The 6,066-nt window shown below is 46.8% G+C and overlaps 1 protein-coding gene across 1 annotated transcript in view; it reads right to left on the bottom strand.

The window, feature by feature from the left end:
• Positions 1-6,066, bottom strand: part of TNKS (tankyrase, TRF1-interacting ankyrin-related ADP-ribose polymerase) — a 131,070-nt gene that overhangs the window by 104,655 nt on the left and 20,349 nt on the right. The gene's annotated exons all lie outside the window — the stretch shown is intronic.

Raw genomic sequence — 6,066 nt, 5'->3', positions numbered from 1 at the left:
GAGGCGGGCGCCGCGGCCGGCTGGTGGTGATGAGGGGGCGCGGGGTGGTGGTTGTGGTGATGCGGCTGCGAGCGACGCGACGACGAGGATGCCGCCGCCATTTCCCAACTTGGAGGGAGCGCTCTGGTCCTGTCACTGCGGCAACGGCGGCCCAGCGCCCGCCCTCGCTTCCGGGGCCCCGCGGCCAATCGCAGGGCCGGGACGGAGGAAGTGACGTCAGGCGGTGGGAGGGGGACGGGGGAGGGTTCGAAACTGTTGTCACGGCGCGGGGCGTAAAGAGGGAACTTTCCCAGGCCGAGTTTCTGCTGGTCCTCGGAGTGGGCCCTGGGGTGCCCCACGTGCGCGGGCAATAGGATCGGGTTGCGCTCTCGACGAACACTGATAGCCCCCGTTTCTTAGCCTCACGCAGCAGCAATCTGGAGCCGCGAAGGGTCTTGCAGTGCCCATTTTAAGTTTACAGCAGCTCTGTTCAGGATGTGAAGCGCTCTGCTCAGCAGGGAGAGAAAATTAGAGGGACCATTGCAGGTGATCCTTCGGGTAGGTGGATCCAACCCCATGAAGGTCTTTCGAGGCTGAAACCTTCACCTCGGAACTGAGCCTGAAAGCAAACGGGCATACAAAAAACAGCTTTCTGCCACAAGTTGCATTCAGGCGCTGCCCCACATTCAGAATGTTGGGTCATCCTAGCAAACAAGTTCAGACTTACCAAGAAAGGATGCAACAGCTCCCATTAGCCCTTCAGAAACAGGGGTTGGGTTCAGTATTCTCTGAAGGATCACGCAAGGTAACAACCCGTCATCAGTCCCAAGTAAACAAATCCAATCCAGAGTATTGGCCTCTTCTGGCCCAGTGTCACATCTGCCTTGTCTGGATTCAATTTTACTTTATTATTCCCCTCTTGGTAGGGAATAAGCTCCCATTAGGGAGACTTTTTCTTAAAAGAGAGAATAGGATCAGGTGGCCCGCCAGATTATCTTGATTCTTGGATGCTTCTGTCCCATGTGTAAGTAGCAAAAGTGTGGGAAATTTCTGCTGTATGTCTGCTAGTCACAAACCTACCCCAATGGGCTAGAAACCAAGTCTGGTTGCTCATACTCCACATCCCCATAAGAGCTACAGTCTGGGAGACACAAATTGCTGATTAAAATCTCACCCAGCCTCAGACAAGCCACCATCACCTCCAGCCACTTACAATATGTGATTAATACCGTTTGAAAGGCAGTTTTTGAATATTTCTGCCTTGAAGCACTGCCAGAATACCAACAAGGGGAGGGGTTGCTCACATTCTTGAGAAGGCGGTTCCATAAGACCAACATTGCCACAGAAAAAAGACTAGGCGGTCACAATCTGCCTGCAGGTGGGAGGCCAAAGTAGACAAGGATGAGCATTTGCCACTGATAAGTACAGAGGAATAGGTGGTCTTAGGAACAGGAAGGGCCCAGACTGTGTAAACCCTTGTTTGCATGAGGGCTGCCAACTACCTGGAGGGGGGAATGCCCTGCCCCTTTAGTAGAGGCTTAACGTGTGTAGAAACAGACAGCTGCAGCTCTTCAGGCCATGGATTTAAATAACACCACCTGATGGAAAGTGCCATCCCATTGAATCTCTGTTAAAGGGGCAGGGTATATATATTTTCCAGGCTGTTGGCAGCCCCATGCAGTGTGATGAAGAAACAGTTTTGCATTTTCGAATAGGAAGGCAGAGAAGAAGGACCTTGAAGAGCTTGCTTGTGGAGTAGTAGATCTGCTGCCTCCCAGAGGGGTGCCTCTTTGCTTCCACTTATGTTCTGCTTGCATATATTATAATAATACAAAAAAGCTCTACATCTCCAAAGGTAATAATAATTAACAATGATCATATGGCAGTGTGTGTAGAGTAGCCAGGAGCTCCTAAGATTGTCTGGCAGCCAAAAGTTCTAGCTTTTTAGCGTTATGCACCACTAGGTGACGAGCTAGACTTGTTTTTAAGGCAAGAGATGGTTCAGAGGTGGTTTGTCATTGCCTGCCTCTGCATCAAGCCCCTAGTATTCCTTGGAGGTCGCTCATACAAGTACTAGCCAAGGCCAACCCTGCCTAGCTTCCAAGATCTGAGGGGATTGGGCTAGCCTGGGCTATCCAGGTCAGGGCATCTCCAAAGGTGGTATCTCCAAAGGAAATGAAGGCTTCCATTCCTAGGCATGCTTACCTGGAATAAGCCCACTGAACTCAGTTGGAGTTACTTTTTTGTAAATATATGTAGAATGCACATGGCGTAGTGGTTAGAGCAGGGGTGTCAAACATGTGCCCCGGGGGCTATCAGGCCCGCAGTGGAACTGGCCATCTACTGCTTCCAGTTCTGCTGCTGCATCATAGCTTGCTTCACCAGATCTCTCAATCGCTCAGCCATTTCATGCTTTCCCCTGGGTCCTTGACTCAGAACTCTGAGCATGAGATTTCTGTGGTGAATGTTAATAAATCAAAAGTAGGTTTGCACCTTTCAGATACTCACTTGAACAGCATACACAAGATTGCAACAGCACAGGCATTTTGATGCAATAGTTCGGAGCAAGAGGTGTCAGTCATCAGATACTGTTAAATAAACAAAATATTGCAAGAGTTCTTAAGGTTTAAGCATGTTTTTATTTTAAGTTAAAAAAAATCTTCGTGTTTGTGTCCTTTATAAAGTTTATATCTCCGCTACCTGACGTTACATTTTATGACACACGTGGCCCGACCCAACAAGATCTAAAATACCATTTTTGCCTGAAATATTATTATTAAACATATTTCCAAAGGACTCTGATAAAGGCGATAGATATTTGATAGTGCATCTATCTACGGCAGCAAGAATATTATATGCAAAATATTGGAAACAAATGGAAGCACCAAAGAAGCAAGAGTATGTTAATAAACTGTTGGAGAAGGCGGAAAATGATAAACTGTCATCGTTGATGAGAGGGACAACAGACCCAACATTCCAAAAGACGTGGAAAAAACTGTATGACTGGAACAATATAAATGCATAGTTTAAAGTAATGAAGTAATGAAACTTTTGGTAGGATTAATCTCTTTTAGTTAAATAGAATCTATGGTATAAAGGAGTACACAGAAACTTAAGCAAACCATAAGAAATTTTTAATATGGTAATAGAGTTAAGAGAAAATATACTGATCTCATGGTATGTTTTTTGTTTGTAAATGGGTGTTGGTGATGTGTTGTATGTATGTTTGTTAGTTATGTGTTGTATGTTTGTTAGTATATAATATGAAAAATAATAAAAGTGTACCTACGGGTACTAAAAAAAAAATATCTCATTTATGTCAGATCTGGCCCTCACAACAAATGAGTTTGACACCACTGTGCTAGAGTGTCAGACTGGGATTTGAGAGACTCAGGTTTGGATCCCCACCATACAATGGAACTTTGGTAGGCAACTTTGGGGGCAGTCACTCCCTCTGAACCCACCTGATAGGGTTGTTGTAAGGGTAAAATGGAAGAGAGGAGAATGATGTTCGTTGCCCTTGGAGGAAGGGCAGGATAAAAATGAACTAAATAGACAAATTGGCCTGTACAGTCTGCAGTGTTGCCTCCTGGAGCTCAGAAAATGCAGGCCAGGAGAAAGTGCACCAACCCTGCCTTGGATGGCCCAGGCTAGACTGATCTCACCAGATCTCAAAAGCTGAACAAGCTCAGCCCTGGTTAGTACTTGGAGGGAAAACTACCAAGGAAGTCCAGGGTTGCTACGCAAAGGTAAGAAGAGGAGATTGGATTTATACCCCGCCCTTCACTACCCAAAAGTGTCTCAGAGCGGCTTACAAACTCCTTTCCCTTCCCCTCCCCACAACAGATACCCTGTGAAGTAGATGGGGCTGAGAGAGCTCTTTTGACGACTGCTCTTGAGAGAAGTTGTGACTGACCCAAGGGCACACCAGCAGCTGCATGTGGAGGAATGGGGAATCAAACCCAGTTCTCCCAGATTAGAGTCCACGCACTTAACCACTACACCAAACTGGCATCAAACTGGTAAGCAATGACACACCACTTCTGTATGTCTCTTGCTTTGAAAACCCTACAGGGTCACCATACGTTTTGGTCACTGTACTTCAAAAAAGATATTATAGCATTGGGAAGGGTGCAGAAAAAGGCAACTATAAGTGGGTGGAACACCTTCCCTATGGAAAAAAGGTAAAGAAGTTAGGGCTTTTTAGCTTGAAGGAACAATGACTGAGGGGTGACATGATAGAGGTTTACAAAATCATGCATGGAATAGAGCAGGTAGAGAAAGAAGTACTTTTCTTCCTTTCTCACAATACGAGAACTCATGGGCGCTCCATGAAATTGATGGGCAGTTGGGTTAGAATGAATAAAAGGAAGTAGTTCTTCACTCAAAGGAGTGATTAACACATGGAATTCACTGCCGCAGAAAGTGGTGGCAGCGACAAGCACAGAGGTATAGATGGAACACTCTGTCTGGGGGAGTGATGCTCTGTATTCTTGGTGCTTGGGTGGGAGCAACAGTGGGAGGGCTTCTGGTGTCCTGGCCCCGCTTGTGGACCTCCTGATGGCACCTAGGTTTTGGCCACTGTATGGCACAGAGAGTTGAACTGTTGGCCTGATCCAAAATGGCTTCTCTTATCCTTTATATTACCACAGTAGGATTCCTCTGCTGTGAAAGCAGGGGCTATTTTTGCTCAAGTACATGTCATTCACCACCATGGGCTTTCTCTAGCTCTGCACCCCCAAGGGAGAGCAAGATCAAGCCCCTTTTGGCAGAAGCATGAATTTCTGGGTGGTGGCCAGCATGAGAGGCTCCCTGTGCTCTAAGCTCTGGACTCTTCCCCCACATCTAGGGACTGCTTGTCCCTAGCTGGCAGGCTCTGTCTCTGGGGCAAGAGAGAACTCACTTCGCCTTCTTCAAGGACAGCAGCTGTTCCATAGTTCCTTTTCTGGGATGCCAGCATGCTAATGGTTCATCAGCACAGATGTGTTCTTGCAGACAGAGAGAACCCGAGAGAGCCAGAGAGAAAGAGAGATCCTACTTAGGCCAGCCAGCAGCCTGGAGAAAAAAATGTCCTGTCCCCTTTAATAGCGCTTAATGTGTAGAGGGAAATAGCTGAAGCTTTTGGTGGCAGGGAGGTAAACAACATTACCTGGTAAATAGGATCCCATTGAGCCTCTATTAAAGGGACAGGACATTTTTTCCCAGGCCTGGTGGCAACCTGAAATTAAGTGCTTTAGCTAACTCTCCCAGCAATGGCTCTTGCTTCTCTCTCCTCCCCCTCCCGCAATCTAAGTGTTGCACCTTTTTCACCTACCTGCCTTCTCCCTGCAGCCTGGTGGCTGGTTGGCCAAAGCCATTCAGAACTGTTGAAACACTCGTTGAGGGGATAAAGCCAAGCCATGCCTTGCTTTCTTTCACGCTGGACTGAGTCGCTGCATGTCAGAGACCAAGCATGTGGGGACAGAGCCATTCAAGTCTGCGACATCTGTAAGAATACCATCATGCTATCCTATTGCTGTGTGAATGCCAGTGTCATTTTCATTTGGTTATTCGGATGACCACACGGGGGCAGCCTCAGTGCATCTTCCAGTCAGTCATGGTTTCCAAACACCCTTGCGTCATAATTCATCCTCTGCACATCTGCCAGTAATCTGAACATCTGAACTAAAGAGTATGCTCCTTCTATGCAGGGCACATGCCAGGCCTCTTGGCCGGCTCACTCAGTGAGAACGGACAAGCGCCTAAAATTCCTCTTTGGATTATTTGTTTTTATTTATACCCTGCTCCATTCCATAGATTCAGAAGTTTTTAAAAACGCATTTCTGTCTCTTTGCAAAGCATTCACCATTTAAATAATATGTAATCATTTAATATAAACCTGGGGACCAGAATTCAACCCAGCTGTGCATTACATGTCGCTGTCAACAGCCATGTGTTCTAGAAGTCTGGCTGTAGATCATATCAATCTCTTTGACAGGAGCTGACAGCTCAGAGTGTCAGTAGAGCTGGCTCCAACTGGTTCTGTCTGGTTCAGAGCAGAGCTAATTAACAGTGACTCAGCATTGGGTCCTGATTGGACAATGCTTG

Source organism: Gekko japonicus, unplaced genomic scaffold (assembly GCF_001447785.1).
Source record: "Gekko japonicus isolate JY-2015 unplaced genomic scaffold, Gekko_japonicus_V1.1 scaffold1416, whole genome shotgun sequence".
In the NCBI taxonomy this organism is placed as follows: domain Eukaryota; kingdom Metazoa; phylum Chordata; class Lepidosauria; order Squamata; family Gekkonidae; genus Gekko; species Gekko japonicus.
The sequence above is the reverse complement of the archived record's forward strand: the minus strand, read 5'-3'. Positions and strand labels throughout refer to the sequence as shown.